Source organism: Lithobates pipiens, unplaced genomic scaffold (genome assembly GCF_037356315.1).
Source record: "Lithobates pipiens isolate NorthernLeopardFrog02 unplaced genomic scaffold, aLitPip1_a1.2 Scaffold_119, whole genome shotgun sequence".
Lineage (NCBI taxonomy): Eukaryota > Metazoa > Chordata > Amphibia > Anura > Ranidae > Lithobates > Lithobates pipiens.
Window position 1 is genome coordinate 700,885 of NW_027507706.1, and position 23,090 is coordinate 723,974.

Below are 23,090 nucleotides of genomic sequence, written 5' to 3' on the forward strand. Positions count from 1 at the left end.
AAATAACAGGATGTTAGTGAAATAGACCAGCCAAAAGGAAATGGGGAATCATATACACATTGCTTACAATTACTTACATGACTGGTTACAGAAGTACTGTAGATGCATATATAAGGATAATTAAAATAAATCAAGCAAATATCATGCTTGGTATTCCAGTGCTCCAAAGTATATAGAATATAAATAGGGGAACCCAACAGGGGGACCCCAATTCCCTGTCCGTTGGAGTGGGATAGGCTATAAGGTGTATACCGAGGGGGCCACTGAGGCGTAAATGGCAGAAGATCCCGAAGAGAAAAGAAATGAAATACGGATATCATTGCATGTATTTTAATTATGTTTTGATTTTCATATGTTTTTTGATTGTTCAATATGCATATCTATTTTGTGTAATAAATATTGTTTTATTCTATTCTACTTTTGAATTGTGTATGTGCTGTGAAAGTCCAAAATATAGGGGATTCTTCTCCCTTTTTTCTGTTTATACAGGATGTGGCACAACATTACTGCACAGTAATGCTGAATTACAATTTTCTCTAAACATACAGCCAGAGCTACAATGGAATGGTTTAGATCAAAGCATATTCATGTGTTAGAATGGCCCAGTCACAGTCCAGACCTTAATCCAATTGAGAATCTGTGGCAAGACTTGAAAATTGCTGATCACAGACGCTCTCCATCCAATCTGACCGAGCTTAAGATATTTTGTAGAGAAGAATGAGAAAAATGTCCCTCCCTAGATGTGCAAAGCTGGTAGAGACACCCCCAAAAAGACTTGCAGCTGTAATTGTAGTGAAAGGTGGCTCTACAAAGTATTGACTCCGGGGGGTGCCATCGCCATACAAATGCCCCCCACACTTTTCACATATTTATTTGTAAAAAAAAAATTGAAAACCATTTATCATTTTCCTTCCACTTCACAATTATTATAAATACATTTACATTTTTGGTTTTAACATGACATAATGTGGAAAATTTCAAGGGGTTTGAATACTTTTTTCAAGATGGAAGCTCTGTTATACTAGAGTTAGGAACCATCATGTGACAAGGCTTTATACAGTATAGCACAAAAGTGAGTACACCCCTCACATTTCTGTAAATATTTTCTTCTATCTTTTCATGTGACAACACTGAAGAAATTACACTTGTCTACAATGTAAAGTAGTGAGTGTACAGCTTGTATAACAGTGTAAATTTGCTGTCCCCTCAAAATAACTCAACACACAGCCATTCATCTCTAAACCACTGGCAACAAAAGGGAGTACACCTCTAAGTGAAAATGACCAAATTGGGTCTAAAGCATCAATATTTGCCACCATTATTTTCCCGCACTGCCTTAAAGAGGAAGTAAACCCTGATGGGTTTACTTCCTCTTTGATTCCCTGCAAAGGTAAAGCATAATGGATTACTATGCATCGCATAGTAGTCCATTATGTGTCACTTACCTGACACAGGAGCCAGCGAAGTCACCGCTGTCCCCTGTAGTTCCGAGCGTCCATCTTCTTGGTGGGTCTCACTGCTCCGACGCTGTGATTCGCCGGAGCAGCGATGACGTCACTCCCACGCATGCGCACGGGAGCCGACACTCGCAGCATATCGCCCACGATCTGCGGCTTGCCCAGTGCGCCTCCGCGCTGCTGTCTACGGCACATGCGCCGTAGACAGCGGTGGCTGTCTTCAGGTAAATATCTCCTAAACCGTGTAGGTTTGGGAGATATTTCTTGGACCTACAGGTAAGCCTTAATCTAGGCTTACCTGTAGGTCAAAGTGGTTTGTAAGGGTTTACAACTATTTTAACCCTCTTGGGCATGAAGCTCACCAGAGTTTCACAGGTTGCCACTGAAGTCCTCTTCCACTCCTCCATGACGACATCACAGGGCTGGTGGATGTTAGAGACCTTGCGCTCCTCCACCTACCGTTTGAGTATGGCGACATGGAGAAGCTTGCAGGACCTCAAGTTCTCTACAGGCATCTCCCCCCAGGCTCTGGGGATCATTATTCCAGAGACCTGTTCTGCCATCATTCAGGTCCTGCAGAAGGACTATATGAAGGTAAGTTTTATCCTTTAACATCACATTCTATGTATTTAATGTTTGCTAATGTATTATATTTCTTTCCCTAATTACCATGATTGGAATATGCTCTAATATGCTGTGCCCCTTTGTCCTCATGCATGCTGGAAGCTTTTAAAGTTCCTTTTTTGTCCTTCACTAACCTCCCCAGCATGCTCTTCTGGGCACATATACACCTATAGCCTAGTCACTTAGCAATGTATAATGTCAGCTCCATAGTAGCGCTTTCCCCTAAACACCCCCTAACATGTGTCCAAATGTTATGTGTGTGCTTAAATACATGCAGAGTGCCAAAGGATTTTTTTTTTTTTTGGAACCCTCCCTCCCCCCAACTGCTAAGTCAGCTGATACCAATCCTCTATCTGCTGACTTTGGCAACCCATACACAATATACCTTCCTCTTTAGTGGTCAGATTTATGGATGAATTCACCAAAGCATGTAGTACAAGGGCCTGCCTGAATACTTTCAAATGCTACTGTTTAAAGTTTTTTTTTCTCCTATTATTATCTTGATAGGTAATAACAGAATGTAAAAATGTGCTTCCATTTTTGTGTATTTTTATTTTTTGTATTATGACACTTCTTAGCTGTCCGGTGGGCTGCCAATAGTGTAAGTAAGGAGGGGCTGGCCAAAGTTAACACACATTATTTAATCATTCAGCTCTCAATGAAGTGGAGAGGGTTACCTGTCCAAAACATCCCCCCCCCTAATTTTTTGCAATGGGCCATCAGATGGGGTGAGGAATCTGATAAGGGGACCTTATACTTATGTCTTTAAATACTCATTTCAAAAAATTGTATACTTATGTTGGCAAAAAATGTTTGTGTCTAATCTGCTTGCAATGTTGATGTGCAAAATTTGTAATTTTTTTTTCTTGTTTGACTTGTTTCCTTCAATACCACAGGAATGGCAGACTGTGGCCTCCCACTTTGCCACCCGTTGGGACTTTCCCAATTGTGGAGGTGCAATTGATGGGAAACACGTCTGCATCATCCCACACCCCAACTTGGGGTCCTACTATTATAATTACAAGGGGTATAATAGTATAGTGATGTTGGCAGTGGTGTCAGCTACCTACGAGTTCCTGTATGTGGACGTGGGGAAAAATGGCCAGATGTCGGATGGTGGAGTGATTGCACAGACGGAGTTCTACTGGTGTCTCCAGAGTGGTAGTTTGGGCTTGCTCCCTCCAGAGGAGAATGTGGAAGGACACCCCTTCATCTTCGTCGCGGATGAAGCGTTTGCTCTGGGGGACCATCTTATGCGGCCATTCCCGATGAGGACCCTCACCCCGGACCAGAGGGTGTTTATTTACCGGCTGGCCAGAGCCAGAAGAGTGGTGGAGAATGCTTTTGGGATAATGGTCAGCCTGTTTCCGCCTATTTCTGACACCCAACCCCATGGTGGAATATAAACGAAAACATATAGTGCGTTCCTGCTGCAAAAAAAAAATACTCACCAAACTATGTGGCCTCAGTTGGGCCTGAGGCAGACTTTCTGGAACTTGCCAACCTGACGGCACTTGAAGCAGGCCATCCTGGCTTGCCCCCCCACCCCCAAAGTGCCCACAAGGTCAGAAACCGATACATGGAGTACTTCGCGGGTAGGGGGGCCATTGATATGCCAGACAATGTCTGAGAGGCATTTTTTTTATAGATTTATCTTTCCAACTGCAATAATATTTTTTTCATTTACTGCTTGGGTTTGTTTTAGGTGTCTCCTAGGTTTTTTTTTTATTTTTTTTTAGTTTTTTTTGGGCCTCTTTTTTCAACAGTGCAAACCAAATTTCTGGGCGAGATGAGGTGACAGTCTCTTCTTCAGATAATATTATGTTGTGGGTCTGCTACACACACCTTGTTTTTGTTGTTAATGTATGTATTTTATTACTGACAAAAATATTCCTAATTTTCAGCACCATGACAGAAATGTGTGGAGTCGTGAAAATGGCGTGATTGGGGCAAATTAAAAAGCACTGTGGGTGTTATTTACTAAAGGCAAATCCACTATGCACTACGTGCACTGCAAAAATGCACTTGAAACTGCACTTGGAGTGCAAAGTGGATTTGCCTTTAGTAAATAACACCCATTGTCACAGAAAACACCAACTTTACTACAAATACTGCTTTTACAACAAACCAGGGCTGGACTGGGACAGAAATTTGGCCCTGGACTTCATCCAGACCGGCCCACTTACATTTTGAGTGTCCCATCAGCACCCCCTTACATCAGAGTGTCCCATCAGCACCCCCTTACATCAGAGTGTCCCATCAGCACCCCCTTACATCAGAGTGTCCCATCAGCAGCCCCCTTACATCAGAGTGTCCCATCAGCAGCCCCCTTACATCAGAGTGTCCTATTACCAGCCCCCTTACATCAGAGTGGCCCACTGAGCCATCGGCCCACCGGGAAACTCCCGGTAGTCCCGATGGCCAGTACATGCCTGCAACAAACCAACATATTTGGTGTATATAATATTAATTTTTTGGTAACATTACTAAAACTAGCCGTTTTTTTAGAAAACAGGCATGTTTCAAAGCAAAATTCAACTTTGAAAAGTGAAGACAATATCAGATATAAGTAGGTACAAACTGTGTTGATATTGCCTTAATCAGATGGGGTATCACCCCTTTTAAAAGCCAAATTTGGAAGATGCACACAAATTGTGATTCAAACTGGGCATTTTACTCCTGATTCCATGCCAACATGTGCTATCTCCCATCATGGGGGATCAATGTGTATGGGACACCTTAATAAAAAGGGTGTTCTGGTGTCCCACACTAGTGCTCCTGATTCCAGATGTGTAAACAGCTACTGAGTGTCCTCCGCTTTACACTGAATCAAGTTTGCATTTCTTTCTAGTTACAAACCCCTCTAGACAACAAACTTCCTTTGACTAGAAATAGGCCTGAACAAATGTAATTAACTGCAACTTTCCAAAACATTGTATTTGAAGTGGGCGAAGGAACGATGTTTACTACGAACGATTGAACCCATGAACATGAAAGTGGCCATTTTAAACTGTACAACACTAAAGAAAAGCACATGGAGCAGTATGCAAGCAATAATAATAATATGAACACACGACAACTACTTACATTTTAGAAGAACTTGCTTGATATTTCTGTACTGATCGTACTCCCTCAGTTTCAGGTGTGACCAGCATTTTCTCAGTTAATCCTTGGATCGTCGTAACCCAAAATTCTTCTGCAGACTCTTCCCAACTTTAGTCATGATCTTGGTCTTTCTGACATTTGGGTTTGGGTAAGGTCCATACTTCCTATCATAGTCGTTCCTCTTCAATATGTCCACCATCTCCAACATCTCTACAAAAGACATATTTGAGGCCTTAAATCTTCTCATGGACAATGTGCCTGGCTGCTGAGTTCATTTCCCTATCCCTGCACTCAGTCCACTGATTGGCACTGGCAGGCAGCAATGATTGGCGCAATGATTGGCGCTGATAGGTGGCACTGATTGGCTGCCCTGATGGCACTAATAAGCAACACTGATCTGACAGGCAGAACTGATAGTCAGCACTGATAGGTGCCACTCATGGGCATTGATTGGCAGCACTGATAGGTGGCACTGATTGAAAGCACTGGCACTGATTGGCACGTATTGGAAACACTGATTGGCGCTGATAGTTGGCATTGGTTGGCACTGATATTAGGCAGCGCTGACAGGTGGCACTGATTGGCACTGACTGAGGAGAGGGCCATCGTAGGATTTTCCCAGGATCTCAAGGGTTTTTTTTTTATTTTTTTATTTTTTTAAAGCATGTGATTATAGTGCGTGGTGCGGGGGGTCCGTGGTCAGGTCCATCTGCTGATCATCTTATAGTGGGCCACATGTGTCCCTGACCTGGATAACTGAAATTTAAAAGTTCTTTTTAGTTCTCCGGTGACTGTCTATGCATCAACCATTCAAAATTTGTTAAATGCATATCAGACTGGGTCCATATTACATATCATATCACACTGAGTCGATATTGAAGCTTAGTGAAACTGTGTGTGACAATTTCATGTAATGTAACTGCATACAGAGAGAGACCAGCTGTCAAAATTCAGCAGTGATGTCAGGGATGGGCGGGACCCAGCAGCTATCAAACACCAGCCAATGATTGGGCTGCTTAAGAAAGGGGGCAGGCCACATACACATAGGCCTGCCCAAATCCCATCCCATTGGCTGGTGTTTGATAGCTGCTGGGTCCCACCCATCCCCTGACATTGACGCTTAATTCTGACAGCTGATCTCTCTCTGCATTCAGCTGCATTACATGACAGTGTCCCACACTGAGTGGCTCTGGCAAGCAGAATGATCTGTGTGAAGCTGTCTCTGCAGGGGCTACACACTCATTGGATGCAGCCTTTCACAGCAGTCCCACAGGCAGATCCTGAGAGACAGCTGGCATGGGTGACCATATGGGTAAAACTTGTCACTATGGGCTGCCGTCCCTCTTAAAATGCCGCCTGGTACCATGAGCCCACTGGGTTCCATGGTAGGGTTGGCCCTGGTTAGAGGAGAATTGGCAGACTGGTTCCAGATGATAGAAAGGCAACAGTAACTTAAATAACCCCTCGTTACACCCAAGGTATGCAAAATACCATCTCTGAACACACAACACATCCAACTTTGAAGCAGATGGACTACAGCAGCAGAAGACCACACCAGGTGCCACTCCTGTCAGCTACGAACAGGAAACTGAAGCTACAATTCACACAGGCTCACCAAAATTGGACAGTTTACTGTGCAAATTGTAGCCTCAGTTTCCTGTTCATAGCTGACAGAAATAGTACACGGTGAGGTCTTCTGCTGCTGATTGGAAAAACGTGGTCTGATGAGTCTCCAATTCACTACAGACCAAAATCTCTGAGGAACGTTTCCAAAAACTTGTTGAATCTATGCCAGGAAGAATTAAGGCAGTTCTGAAGGCAAAAGGGGGTCGAACCCAGTACTAGCAAGGTGTTCCTAATAAAGTTACCGGTTAATGTATATTTCAAATCAACTCTTTATTATTTTTTGGCGATAACGTGGTGTGGGCGGAATTCTGCCAGTCACAGGCTCTGTAACTCCCCTCCAGCCCGTGTCTTAGAATAAGAGGGGGTGAAGCTTCCATTAATCTACATGTAATATCCCACCTCCATTGTGTGGGCTGTTGTTTAGCACTGTGTATACACCCACAAGTGTGACTCTATAGTCACATGGGCTGCTTAGCAAAGAAACGGAGCATGTGCAGAGCTGCCAACACTACTCTGCAAAATCCCTAGCTGAATTGGGGACATGAATAGAAGGGGGGGCGATAGAGAGCAGCGGGATCAACCAGGTTGTGTGCAGAATACAGAAAACCATCTCATGGTGACTGAGTGAGTATGAACAACATGTCGTACATCATTTATTGATAATTTTTTTATGATGTGGGTTTAGTGACACTATAAAGCTGGTTTTACATCAGTGACAGTATCAATGTGCGGCTCATTCATTTCTACCCGACAAGAGAACAACTGAGCGAGGATGCACTCCTGAGCATACACCTGATGGGGGCTGAAGGCAGGGGCATTGCTAAGTCTACAAAAGATCTGGGGCTAGAGCCCATAGCAGCGCAGTAAAGAAAGTCATACGCTTAGGCGGGCACACACATGTACAGTGCCTTGCGAAAGTATTCGGCCCCCTTGAACTTTTCAACCTTTTGCCACATTTCATGCTTCAAACATAAAGATATAAAATTTTAATTTTTTTGTGAAGAATCACCAACAAGTGGGCCTCAATTGGAATGAAATTTATTGGATTTTTTAAACTTTTTTTAACTAATAAAAAAATGAAAAGTGGGGCGTGCAAAATGATTCGGCCCCCTTGCGTTAATACTTTGTAGAGCCACCTTTTGCTGCGATTACAGCTGCAAGTCGCTTGGGGTATGTCTCTATCAGTTTTGCACATGAAGAGACTGAAATTCTTGCCCATTCTTCCTTGCAAAACAGCTCGAGCTCAGTGAGGTTGGATGGAGAGCGTTTGTGAACAGCAGTTTTCAGCTCTTTCCACAGATTCTCGATTGGATTCAGGTCTGGACTTTGACTTGGCCATTCTAACACCTGGATACGTTTATTTGTGAACCATTCCTTTGTAGATTTTGCTGTATGTTTGGGATCATTGTCTTGTTGGAAGATAAATCTCCGTCCCAGTTTCAGGTCTTTTGCAGACTCCAACAGGTTTTCATCCAGAATGGTCCTGTATTTGGCTGCATCCATCTTCCCCTCAATTTTAACCATCTTCCCTGTCCCTGCTGAAGAAAAGCAGGCCCAAACCATGATGCTGCCACCACCATGTTTGACAGTGGGGATGGTGTGTTGAGGGTGATGAGCTGTGTTGCTTTTACGCCAAACATATCGTTTTGCATTGTGGGCAAAAAGTTTGATTTTTGTTTCATCTGACCAGAGCACCTTCTTCCACATGTTTGGTGTGTCTCCCAGGTGGCTTGTGGCAAACTTTAGACGAGACTTTATATGGATATCTTTGAGAAATGGCTTTCTTCTTGCCACTCTTCCATAAAGGCCAGATTTGTGCAGTGTACGACTGATTGTTGTCCTATGGACAGACTCTCCCACCTCAGCTGTAGTTCTCTGCAGTTCATCCAGAGTGATCATGGGCCTCTTGGCTGCATCTCTGATCAGTCTTCTCCTTGTCTGAGCTGAAAGTTTAGAGGGACGGCCAGGTCTTGGTAGATTTGCAGTGGTCTGATACTCCTTCAATTCAAAATGATCGCTTGCACAGTGCTCCTTGGGATGTTTAAAGCTTGGGAAATATTTTTGTATCCAAATTCGGCTTTAAACTTCTCCACAACAGTATTACGGACCTGCCTGGTGTGTTCCTTGGTCTTCATGATGCTCTCTGCGCTTTCAACAGAACCCTGAGACTATCACAGAGCAGGTGCATTTATACAGAGACTTGATTACACACAGGTGGATTATATTTATCACCATCAGTCATTTAGGACAACATTGGATCATTCAGAGATCCTCGCTGAACTTCTGGAGTGAGTTTGCTGCACTGAAAGTAAAGGGGCCGAATAATTTTGCACGCACCACTTTTCAGTTTCTTATTTGCTAAAAAAGTTTAAATTATCCAATAGATTTCGTTCCACTTCACAATTGTGTCCCACTTGTTGGTGATTCTTCACAAAAAATAAAAATTTTATATCTTTATGTTTGGAGCCTGAAATGTGACAAAAGGTTGAAAAGTTCAAGGGGGCCGAATACTTTCGCAAGGCACTGTATATAATATATGTGTGTGTGTATATATCCCCAGAAAGCCTCTCCCTTGCATTAGGGTCCCCAGAGAGCCTCCCCCTTAAATCAGGGTCTCCAGAGAGCCTCCCCTTCCCTTGGGGACCCCTGCAGAGACTCAGGGCTATGGGCCACAGATTCAGGGCTATAGCCACAAAAGCCACCCCCTAGTGACGCCACTGGCTGAAGGTACAGGAAAAAGGTAAGTTTGGAGTGCCATATGTACTAGTGAGTCCACAAACTAAGAGAAATGTATTATTAGGCTTACATATACACTTTAATTTGTCCAAAATGTGGATATTTTTAGATTATATTTCCCTGTTGTATAAATGAAAATCTAATTGCTGAAGCTACCATCAACTGGTCAGTTACCAGAGATTTCTAAATACTCTTCTCTCCGTGTTTTCCTCTGCAGCGGTTGTCGCTTCAGAAACACACTCAATAACTGCTCAGATTGGCTCTGATCTTCACCTCCCGGTGCCAAAATCGGTTAGTTTCGGTGATATTTGGGACCTCTATGCTGGCGATCACCATATGGCGAATTATCACAACGGTTTCAGAGCCCTAAACGGATACCAAGGTCGTCTCAACTCCAGCTCGGACCCCGACATTGTAATTCTGAAGAAATGGACAAGAGACGATGGCCTGGACTTCAGATTTGCTATAAAACGCTTGAATGGAAACAATCAAATAACATCTTATGATGTGAAGTACAAAGTCTCCGTTGATGGTGAGTCGGTGAAGGCTTGATTTATTTAAATTGGTAATTTGGAAGCGCACACCATGAAAAACCAGGAGAAATAATTCCAGCACATTTCTGCCGATACAGAATATTATAATCTGTAATTAGATGTGTGATATTGTTTTCTCTTGTGTGTTTCCTTCACCAGAATCTGTACACAGTGGTACCAGGAACAATGTGGAGCATGTCTCCTCTTCCAGCAGTTGTCTTACTGTTTTCCCCATCTCCTTGCCTTATGTCCTCAGTGCTCTGGTCATTGGAATTTTCGGTCTGTATGGTGGTAAGTAAAGATTCAGTCACTATAAAGTATGAGTTTAAAGTGGAATTATGCAAAATGCCAGGTAGACTTTCAAACAGGCCTCCATCAAAATGCTAACTATTGCTATTTAATAGACCTCTCCGTGTAACAATTCAGCAAGAAACAAAACCACAATAAAATGCTGAATTTACACACCTTAAATCTTGTATGAATGTACTCTTAGCCCCTGTACACACGGTCGGACATTCTGCCAACCAAATCCGTCGGATTTTGTCCGTCGGATTTTGCCTGTTGGATCTTGTCCGAAACTGTTGCATACACACGGTCGGACTAAGTTGTCGAAAAATCCGATCATTCAGAACGTGATGACGTAATTTCATTACGATGGGACTAGCAGCCAATAGCTTTGATGTAGGAGTTTGATCTGAGCATGCGTGGCACTTGGTCCGATCAAAATTCTCTACACATGATCGGAGTATGTACTATCGAACCAGTTGGTCGGAAAATATTTCCAACATGTTGGAAAATTGGGTCCGACGGAATCAGTCCGATGCAGACCACACACAGTCGGATTATCCGACACCACACTCCGATAGGACACATTCCGACGGATTCTCCGACCGTGTGTACAAGGGCTTACACAAGTTAAGGGCACAACCTTATTTATGATCCTTGGCTTTCCCAGGATCTCAAGGGAAGGCAAAGTGACATCACTCATGCCTTGGCAGCCTCCAGAAGCTGGGTAGAAAGTTAGCTGTTTTTGTTTTTTTTTTGTTACCTTCCAGCCCACTAATCTACATGCAGGGCGCCAGACACATGGATTCCAAAGTGGGCTGGGTGTGTTTCTTTTGTTTTTGTTTTTTAAGCACATGATTACAGCCAGAGGCTCTAATAGGGTTCAAAAAAAGGTGGGCTTGGGCGCAGAGCACTGCGCTCCAAGCCCACCCAGTTTGTGACAATAGCAAATGAACACTGAAACTCCTCCCGGCCAATCGGGAAGCGGGACATGAAACGGACGTATTTCCCGTTTGGCAGAAAGGAGGGGCCATCCTATTGGCCTATGAGGAAGAGGGAAGAGATGTACGGAGCCGGGACATGGAGGATACAAGCTGCTGCCATCTGCCACTGTCAGCACAAGTGAGCTGACATCCGGGGGGAGGTTGGGTATGGTGCGTGGTGCAGGGGGGGTCTGTGGTCTGGTCCGTTTGCCACCCCCCTGACCAGGGGCGGATTAAGAGCATCATGTGCTTGGTGCTGAGGAGTTTGGTGGGCCTTTTACTGGGTACCCTTCGGCTTTCCAAGAGCCTGTGCTGGCATGCACCCAAACTCAAAAGAGCACAGCCGCACAGGCATAACACTAGGGAAGCCTGGCATTTGATTTGCCAAGTTTCTGTAAGGGCCGTGCATTGGCATGCACTCTGAGCTAAAAGAGTGCAGCTGCGCAGGCCTAACACTATGAAAGCCCCAGACTTCTGTAAGAGTCCTGCAATGGCGTGCCCCAGGCTTCTGTTAGGACTGCTCATGCAGTGCCCATTATCAATCCCACCACCCTGCCCCGGCGAAGCATGTGGAATGCAGGGCCCCATCAGGGGAGATCTCTTCCCGTTGACCCATTGCTTTCCATGTCCTTTTTGGGTGGCTGGGCCTATATTAAGGTAGGGGCCTGGAGCTGCAGCTCCAATAGCCCCTACGTTAATCCAGCCCTGCCCCTGACCGATGGAGCACCAACCGCCCCTGGGTTTAACCTTGCTGTGGTCATTGGCTCCTGCTGCTGTCAATCACAGCCAGTGAGGAGGGAGAGGGGGGTGGGGCCGAGCCACGCTCTGTGTTTTATGGACACACAGAGCTGGATCAGAACCAAGCACAAGTGCCCCTATAGCAAGCAGGCTTGTTATGGGGGCAGTTGGAGGGGGAGAGGAGCCAGGAGTGCTGGTGGAGGATCAGAGAAGAGGAGGATCTGGGCTGCTCTGTGCAAAACCATTACACAAAGGAGACATGTTTGGTATTAAAACATAATATATTATCTTTGCAATCACTTTAACCCACCTGTAACTGAAATTATCTAGACCTTTAACCTACAGTAGATCAGCGGTCTCCAAAACTTTTCAGAACCATATTGTGGATTTTACAAATATACAGAAAAAATCTGTATTAAAAAGAGTCCCCTCCCCCCCCTCTTACCTACAGAAGAGCCAATAAGAGTCCTCTTTTACAAACAGGAGAGCCCAGTAGGATCTTCCCTTACATGAATGAGTGCTCATCAGATTCTTCCCTTACATCCAAGAGGGCCCATCAAAAACCCCCTTACGTTCAGGAGTGCCAATAAGGGGAACTGGGCCATGGCTGGCTGGGAGTAGATGTGCCAGTCTCCATATTACGATGCACAGTCCACTGCCAGCCACCTGGGGTATTGTCATGGACCGTTGCTGCGACCTGGATAACCAAACTTTAAAAGTTCGTTTTAGTTCTCCGGTGACTGTTTATGAATCAAAAAATTCCAAATTTGTTAAATGCATATCAGACTGGGTCCATTTTCTTCAAAAAATTTGTGTAGTTTTCAAAATAGACCTCTTTACAATATGAATGAAGGCCATGATGAAATGCTTCACAGATGTGTAATCCTCTCTAAGGTGTCATGCTAATTTTCTCTATATCCTTCCAATTTTAGTACATATCTAAGAAACGGTATTCTGGAGGTCAACTATATCTTTGACTCGGAGATATGACGTGTGCACCAGTTATGGAAGTTTACGGTTCTATTCAGCTCCAAAGTTGGAATAGTTACAAAACCAACATTCTGGAAATGGATCCATGTACGGTCACTTGGTCACTTTTGTCTTCCTCCTTATTTGTTAATGTTGTTTAAAAAAATGAATTTATCTATCGCCTATGATAGATTACCTAACAAGCTTTGTTAAAGAGACTTTCACTTTATAATACTGACATGCAGGCTTCCCAGAGATGATCTGCTTTATCTTCCATTATCTTCTGCTTCTCCTGAAAGCTGGATCATTCTGATAAGCAGAGCCTCAGTATTTCCCAGTAGTGTTGTAGGTTGCCTGTCCTTCCTTCCTTAGCCCTTGTACACACGGTTTAACATTCCGACAACAAAATCCATCGGATTTTTTACGACGGATTTTGTCCAAAAGTGGTGTTGCATACACACGGTCAGACAAAGTTGTCGGAAAATCCGATCGTTCGGAATGTGATGACGTTCGTGCCTTGCGACGGGACTACGTTGCGGCTAGTAGCCAATAGCTTTGGTGTCGTAATTTGATCTGAGCATGCGTGGCACTTTGTTGTCGGAAAATTTTATATCCAGCTCTAAAACTTTGTCGGTCGGTTATTCCGACTGAAACAGTCCGATGGAGCCCACACACGGTCGGATTATCCGACAACATGGTCCGATCAGACATTGTCCGTTGGAATATCCGACCGTGTGTACAAGGGCTAACACACGTTCCTTTTGCCAGTGAGGCAGCTTTAATAATTCTTAAAGGGATCATTTCTTTAATTACAGGTAATTGTTGTTTATTAATAATGTCGTATAAGTCTGTTATATCAGTGGTTCTTCACCTGTTGAAACATGCACCCCATGCAGCTTTCCTGTTGCGGGATTAGCTCTGCATCTTAGTAGTATTTTCATTATATCACTTTACAGTTTTAGCAAATAATATATCATTTATCAAACAACAAGACATCAGTAGGAATTTTTAGCCATTTAACCACTTGCCACCAGGCGCCGTACCTGTACATCGCCCAAATTTGAGTGGTTATACCCGGATCATGCCTACAACTCCAGGTATCATCCTGGTATCTTTTTTTTTTTTAGAGAGATCTTTTAGGATTGCTTTCACAAGTGACAAGGGCGGGGTCCCCGCCCTCCACCTTCCAGGGCTTTCCCATCCCACTGAAGAAACCCAGGATTGCAGCCGGACTGGAATAGCCCCAATTCTCTCTATGGTCTAAGCCAGTGATGGCGAACCTTGGCACCCCAGATGTTTTGGAACTACATTTCCCATTATGCTCCACTACACTGCAGAGTGCATGAGCATCATGGGAAATGTAGTTCCAAAACATCTGGGGTGCCGAGGTTCACCATCACTGGTCTAAGCCCTTGTACACAAGGTCAGAAATTCCGATGGAAAATGTCCGATCGGACCGTGTTGTCGGATAATCTGACTGTGTGTGGGCTCCATCTGACTTTTTCCGTCGTAATGTCCGACCAAAGTTTGAAAGCTGGATATAAAATTTTCCGACAAAATGATCCGATAGGACTTTGTCGGATCGTTTGTAGAGAATTCTGATCGGACAAAGTGCCACGCATGCTCAGATCAAATTAAGAAACCAAAGCTATTGGCTACTAGCCTGAACGTAGCCCCATCATAACGTACAAACGTCATCACGTTCCGAACGATCAGATTTTCCGACAACTTTGTCCAACCGTGTGTATGCAACACCAGTTTCAAAAGACCAAAATGAGGGACAAATGAGGGGGAAATAGGGACATTGCTCCAAATTAGGGACAGTCCCTCAAAATCAGGGACAATTGGAAGCTATACCACTACCATTATTCCATGGTCTGGATAAGTAAGAACCTTCACAGACATAAAGTAAATATACTGTGATACTTTCAGGTTTCTCAGCTCAACGGCAGTGCCAAAACAGTGAGTTTACTCCACATCAGCTATAGTTTTCAGGGATTTCCTGCCCACTTTACTACTCTGATTAGTACCTTCTGGTCCTCCTGACAGTCAAACACGTCCCAGAGATCGTGTACCTCACTCAACTCTGCGTCTTTCCTTCCAGCTCCCTAGCTGCTCTGTCCCTCCTGGACTCTCCCTCAGGCTCGGGCCTTCGTCTGCCCCAACCTGGACAGCATGGTGCATAGCAGCACCTCTCATGGATCCTTCCAGTCCTATCTCTGGCTTTCATACAAAGCTAGTACACACCCGTGCCATTAGTGTGCTTGCTTCTTGGTAAAATGGTGGTTTACACCAGATTTTCTAAGTGGCACACAATACCTTTTTGGCTTTTTTTTTCATTTAAAAGAAATGCTTCTTACCTCCTGCACTCTGTTTACAGATGTATTTATTTTAATATTTATTTGTAATGTCTGTTGCCATCTTCTAGTAATAGTTTGTAAAATGTGGTCAGTTTGTGACTCTTTTTCCTTATCTATTATGCTTCTAGATTTATGTATATGTAATATGTGAATGTGTATACCAGCCTTTCTCTACCATTTCACCCTCATGAAATCCTAGAAATATATTTTACATCTCAGGGAAGAGCTGATTATATCTACAGCTCATGGTACTTTAGTAAGACTATTAAATTTATAGATTTATAATAAAAAAACATGCCGTAGAAAATAAAAAATAAATTAATAAATAAACGGTCAGGAAGGAAAAACCGACAATGAAACATGTAATGCTTTACATTGGTGCTTAGCGGAGAAGATTCTCCTTGCAGTGGTGATCAGTGGAGAATGGCCCCCTTTCATTGATAGCCAGTGGAAAATCCTCCATACATTGCTTGACAATGAAGAAGTGCCCTCTTAAATTAGGGGTCAGAGGAGAAGGGTCTTTAACATTTTTGGCCAGTGGAACAAGGGACCCATTTACACTGGTGAATAGTTGGAGGTAAAATGACCTTAACTTTTTATTAGTGGAACCCCCCCCCCTTACATTGGTAGTCGGCAGGATACCCCCCTTGCATTAGTGGTCAGTGAATAAGTGCCCTCTTAAATTAGGGGTCATTGGAGGAGACCTCCTTGTATTAGTGGTGGGAAAGTGTCTTCCTAAATTAGTGGTCAGTGGAGAAGATCCCTTTCATATTGGTAGTACTCTAACATTTTAGTCAGGGGAAGAAGGGACCATTCACACCGATAGACATTTGGAGGAAGAATGCCCTTTACATTTGTGATCAGTGAAGAAGTCCTCTTCCCCTTACATTGGTGCTCATGGAAAAAGTGTCCTCTTAAATGAGTGGTTAGTGGAGAAGCCACCTTACATTGGTAGTCAGTAGAAAATTCTCCCTCACACTAGTGTAAAGTGAAGAAGTGCCTTTTTAAATTAGGGGTCAGTGGAGGAGACCCCTTTTGTATTAAAAGTTAGTGGGGAAATGTCCCCTTAAATCAATTTCGTTTGGGGAGCTGGCTCTTCTTTTCTACTTTTTATATATTGAAAAATGTATTTAAAAGATAAATTGTATTTATTTAAAAATGTATTATGTACCTATTTAAGATTTGATCATGTGCTTAAAATGTTTATAAATTTGGTGCAAACTTTACTCGTAAAGAAATATATGCGCATAATTTTGAATATAATGCTTTTTTTAATTGAAGATGTCGTGGTGGGGTAGGGATTATTTACATATTTCTAATAATTTTTTCATGGGATTCTGGATTTTTTTTTATTTATTTTTTCGGTGTGTTGTTGAAATGTATTGATAATAAAAAAATTCTATATCCTGGTTGTTGCCATTTTTATTTTTATCTTACTTGTATATGAGTAGAACGATGTGATATAGCTGTACATTTTTATGGTGACTTATAGAATGTGCTGTGCAGATTCTTACCCACTTTCCACAATTACTCAGAAGAAAAAGAACAATCTCAAAGTTTTCTGAATATATTGCAAAGTTCAGGGGGGGTGTAAGGAATCCCCAGCCCAGCCATATTCAAGAAGGCAAACATATTTCCAGCAATAAAACAGGAAACAATTGGTTTCTTTGGCAGAATAAAGTTGGCTTATCTACGTAGAGGGTTCTTTACTGTAAGAGCGGCAAGGATGTGGAATTCCCTTCCACAGGTGGTGGTCTCAGCGAGGGGCATCGATAGTTTCAAGAAACTATTAGATAAGCACCTGATCGACCGCAACATACAGCGATATACAATGTAATACTGACATATAATCACACACATAGGTTGGACCTGATGGACTTGTCTTTTTTCAACCTCACCTACTTTCTGTAGTACCGTATATACTCGAGTATAAGCCGAGATTTTCAGCCTCTTTTTTGAGGCTGAAAGTGCCCCCTCGGCTTATACTCGAGTCACCGCTGTCTGACTGCTCGATCAGCGTATCGAGCAGACAGACGGCGGACATTAAAATTCAAAAGCCGCGCCTCCTTCTCCGCCTCCGCCTGTGATAGGCGGAACACTGAATTTCCCAGCAGTCAGTGTTCCGCCTATCACGGACATCCGTTCATTCTCATACTACGGACGAGTATGAGAGGATGTCCGTGATAGGCGGAACACAGGCTGCTGGGAAATTGAGTGTTCCGCCTATCACAGGCGGAGGACGGAGGCGCAGCTTTTGAATCGTAGAATGGCCGCCGAGAAGAGCGGCGATCCATCGGCACGACACGGGACGGAGGAGGCACGGGACAGAGGAGGCACGGGACACCGGAAGGCACGGGACAGAGGAGGCACGGGACAGAGGAGGCTCGGGACGACGGCGGCTCGGGACGGAGGCTTGGGACACAGGTAGGCTGGACACACACACAAGGCTGCACGGACACACACACACACACACACACACACACACACACACACACACACACACACACCCCTCTCTTATTCTTCTTTGCCCAGGTGCTGCATCTACAGGGAATTTATAAAATTTGTATAATTAAGTCTACTGCATGTTTCGGATTTTCAGAACTGCAGCCTTATGTTGAGCTGCACCCAATCATACACTAAAGGAAGCTTTGAGTGCCTAGACTCTAGTATAGCGTTCCTACATAGTGTTCTCCACAATCTTTTGTCCTTTATTTTGTTCTTCGGTCCCTGGAATTTGTTGGCTTGGTTTCCAAGGAGACCAAATTCCAACCAGCATTTTTTGGAGCCGATGTGAGCAGAGATTGTGCTAATGTTAACACTTACTTTTCCTGAAATATAATTATATTATATTTTTATTATGCAAGAGGAACTTTTTTTATATGCTTTCATGCCCTCTATAGATGTGCAAATTACCATGGATTCCTTTTAATCTCTAGAGTCTTGATTTAACAATCCTAATGGGTTAACATGTGGAAAATGTAGTAAAATGTATTGTTTCTTTTGATTTCCAAGTTGACAAACATTTAAATATGACCTTTGCATAGTACTACTACTATTATACAGGATTTATATAGCACCAGCAGTTTGTAGAATGCTTTACAAAATGAAGGCAGACATTAGTTACAATACAAGAGGAATCAGAAGGCCTTGCTCAATATTTACAGTAGATAGGTTTATTGACAAAACTAAATAATTCTGCCACAATACAAATTGACTTCTTAATGTAGCATGTTATTCTGTATATATGGACCCTGTACAGTAACATTTCTCATTGTGTATTCTGGCTTTAGTTATAATTATTTGTTCCTATTCTGTATACAGTACACACACACACACACACACACACACACACACACACACACACACACACACACACACACACAGGGATGGATGGATGGATGGATGGATACACACACACACACACACACACACACACACAGGGATGGATGGATGAATACACACACACACACACACACACACACACAGGGATGGATGGATACACACACAGGGATGGATGGACGGACACACAGGGATGGATGGATGGATGGATGGATGGACACACACACAGGGATGGATGGACGGACACACACACAGGAATGGACAGCCATGTCTCACCCTCGGCTTATACACGAGTCAATAAGTTTTCCAGTTTTTTGGGGGTAAATTGGGGGCCTCGGCTTATATTCGGGTCGGCCTATACTCGAGTATATACGGTACACATAAAACAAGATTATCGCATTGATTTAATAAAGGCAAATAGGCTGTTTAATTTGCAAGGGGGTTTCCCTTAGGCAGGCCATAGATGATACAACTGTTATTCCTTACGCCACAGGTGTAAAGAAAATAAATTGTCTCAATTCCCCCCCCATCAACACAGTCAGTGTTGATGGGGGGGAAATCCTCCCGCAGAGCTCTTGTGTTCTGCCAATGGGGAGCCTTTCCGGCCGGCAGAACACAATGATCACTGCTAAGGGCTAAAGCCATCAGTGGTGACCACATGCTTCCTGGGGGGAGATGGGACAAGGAAAGATTCAGAAAGGCTGGAACCCACAGGAGCAGGGTTGGAAGGCCTGGGGGTGCAGAGACCCCAGTGCTGGAAAGCCAAGGAACTCAACTGGAAAGCCTGGAGGTTCAGAGACCCCAGAGCTGGAAGGTTCACCATTCAAGAAGCAGGAAGTAGCTGCTAACCAACCTGAGTAGGCCAAGGTTGCCTGGACTTTCCTGAGCTGGCCTGGGAAGAAATCGCAGGAGGCGAGAAGGCAGGTGAGACCTGGGACTTCTAGCATTTCCTCAGTACCAGATGTCTTTCAGAGGGGGCATTGACCAGTTTGTTAAGGGAAAGGGTCTATCTACTCATACAGCACAGTCAGAGGCAACTTATACTTTCCTGCACTTCCCACACAACACAGACTGCAGCATCAGGAATAAGGCTTGATTCACACTAACGCGTTTTTTGATGCATTTTGCAGAAATGCAAGGACATTTTTTAACATCGGTTCCTATGGAACATGTTCACATCAATGCATTTTTGTGCCTCTGCGTTTTTGGAAAGGGTCAGGGACTTTTTTTCATGCAAAATGCAGCATTTTGCATGTAATAGAAGTCAATGGACCTGCATCAAAAACGCAAGTACCGTTTTTTCTACCGTGCTTTTGCCGCAATTTTGCTGCGTTTTGCGTTTTTTTTTTTTTTTTTTTTATATTTTTTTCACTGTATATATCTGGTTGCTAAGCAACCACAGTGTAAAAAAAAAAATTTAAAAAAACCTGCTCTCACATAGTCGATCTTGAATACCATGGGGGGGGGGGGGGGTGGCTGGGAAGGTCCACTCTATGTGCGGGGGTTCCTCTCCCTGTGCAGTGTGATCCCGAGAGGGGCGCAGGGATAGGGGTCCTCCCTATAGCCAACCCAGGTTGGGCCCAACCTGGGAATTTGAGACTCTCCTGCTAAGACAAAGCGCATTTATGCCTTGATCCTGGCGGACTTTCCGGGTCACACCTCCACCCTTATGATGAAGGGATGCAAGCTCATTTCCTGTAGAGCTGTTTTTTTCACATGTGGAAGTTCTCTTCACACCCCAGCTGACAAGACGGTTGATATGACTGCTGCCATGACTATCACCATCACTATGTTATCACTCAAATACTACTTGTCAAGCTTGTTGATTCAGTCTCTCTGTATCTTGTTATACGCAAATAAAATACTTTGAAAGAAAAAAAACCCGCAAAAAACGTGGCAAATGGCGGTAAAAACGCGTGTCCAAAAACGTGGCCAGCACTGCAAAAAGCACTGCAAAAATGCTCAAAAGCAACATGTATAGATGTGAATCGAGCCTAAGGCTCGATTCACATCTATGCATGTTGCTTTTGAGCATTTTTGCAGTGCTTTTTGCGGTGCTTGTCGCGTTTTTGAACACGCGTTTTTACAGCGATTTTGCCGTGTTTTGCGTTTTTTGTTTGTTTTGTTTTTACACTGTGGTTGCTTAGCAACCAGATATATACAGTGAAAAAAAAGAAAAAAAAAGGAAAAATAAAACGCAAAAAGCAAATCGCAGCAAAATCGTGGCAAAAACGCGGTAAAAAAGCGGTACTTGCGTTTTTGATGTAGGTCCATTGAATTCTATTACATGCAAAACGCTGCATTTTGCATGAAAAAAAGTAACCCACCCTTTCCAAAAACGCAGAGGCACAAAAATGCATTGATGTGAACATGTTCCATAGGAACCCATGTTAAAAAATTTCCTTGCATTTCTGCAAAATGCATAAAAAAAAACACGCTAGTATGAATCAAGCCTAAAAATGTTATTGTTTCAACTGTTGAACTGTGTCTGTGATTACTGCAGCGGGGTGGAAGAAGTGGGGGTTAAATCAGCAGTACTGTAATGAACTACACTAGCAGCTCCCAAGGGAGTAATGCGCTACACTTGTTTATTTAGTATAAACTGTGTTTGACCTCCCACAGATTCCTCATCTCCCTGTACTTGTCAATGAAACTGGACATAAATTCTGGCTTCTTAAAGAAGAAGTAAACCCTGATGGGTTTACTTCCTCTTTGATTCCCTGCAAAGGTAAAGCATAATGGACTACTATGCATCGCATAGTAGTCCATTATGTGTCACTTACCTGACACAGGAGCCAGCGATGTCCCCTGTAGTCCAGAGCATCCATCTTCTCGGTGGGTCTCGCTGCTCCGCCGCCATCATTCGGTGAAGCCGCGATGACGTCACTCCCGCGCATGCACACGGGAGCCACCACTCGCAGCATATCGCCGTTGACAGCCTGCGCGCTGCTGTCTACGGCGCATTGCGCCTTAGACAGCGGTGCCTGTCTTTCGGCAAATATCTCCTAAACCGTGTAGGTTTAGGAGATATTTCTTGGACCTACAGGTAAGCCTTAATCTAGGCTTACCTGTAGGTCAAAGTGGTTTGTAAGGGTTTACAACCACTTTAAACAGATTCATTTATTCTGTAAGACAATACACAAGACACAAGACAAAAACATTAATGTCAGCCTAAACTCTCATAATCTTATCCCAATATAGGCCTCAATCTTTAAGCAGTATAGACCACTGATGTTCCAAAGTTAAAAAAATGTTACCGTCGTTCTAGCACGTTCGTCCTCCTTCCTCAGCACACCGAACATACGCCCGCCCCTGACGTTCTAGTATATTCCCCACCCCTTCCCTTTGGCGCGCAATAGGAGCGACATGGCGGAGATAGAAAAGCCCGGCGCCGCAGGGATTAACAAAACCCCGTAGGCAGAGGGCTGGCATGACTGTGTGAACAGTGCATGTCAGCCCTGCATGATAGGGGGCGGGGGATTGACCGAGGGGAGTAGGGTGTGGGTTATTTAGTGCAGAGAAGCTGATCCCGCCCCCTCCACGAGGCAGCATTCAAGAAAAAAGTTTTAGGAAGACAGCAGCATGGCAGCCATAGAGGAGCTGATTGCAAAGGTTAGAGAGGAGGCAGCCACTCGGGGGGAGGTATGGGTGCAGGAGACCCTGGGGGTTTTGCTGGGGCCACCGGAGAGGATGTCCACGGACGGCTGGGGGGTGGGGGGGCGCCCACGGAGGTCACGGCCCCCATCCAGGTTTTCACCTAAACCCAGGAGAGGGAGGGCTGATGCCAGCAGTCCAGGGAGGGCTCCATCGGGCCCCCCGGCGAAGAGAGCCACCAGGACTGGAGGGAGGAGACTAAGGAGCCCATCCCCAAGGAGGCTGGGATGGAGGAGCAGGCCAGAAGGGGGATCTACAGGAGCTGCTGGGCCCCATAGGAGAGCAGTAGGAGCGGATGCGGCCCCCCCACCCAGCGTGGAGCACGCAGGGTTAGGACCTCAGCGGGGGAGATCTCGGGCCGCGGGGTGGCCCCCCCCAGGGCTAGCATCACCAGGTCGGGTGAGGAGGGACGGAGACTGGCGTCAGCGATTGATGCGCTGATGTCCGGTCAAAGGTCAGAGGGTGAGGTGTGGTGTCCAGATCGGAGGAGGAGGTTCCGAGAAGTCCAACCCCTGCTAGGGTGTCCGAGAGAGCTGGTGGGATCGCTCCTGTGCAGCCCTGTGAGTACCCTTTAAGTTTACCTATTGGTGGGGGGTTGTTTCGGCGAATGCCGGTGGTGCTGTGAGTGTGGGTACACAGGAGGTGGTGGAGCAGGGGGGTTTGGGGACAGGTGGGGCTGTC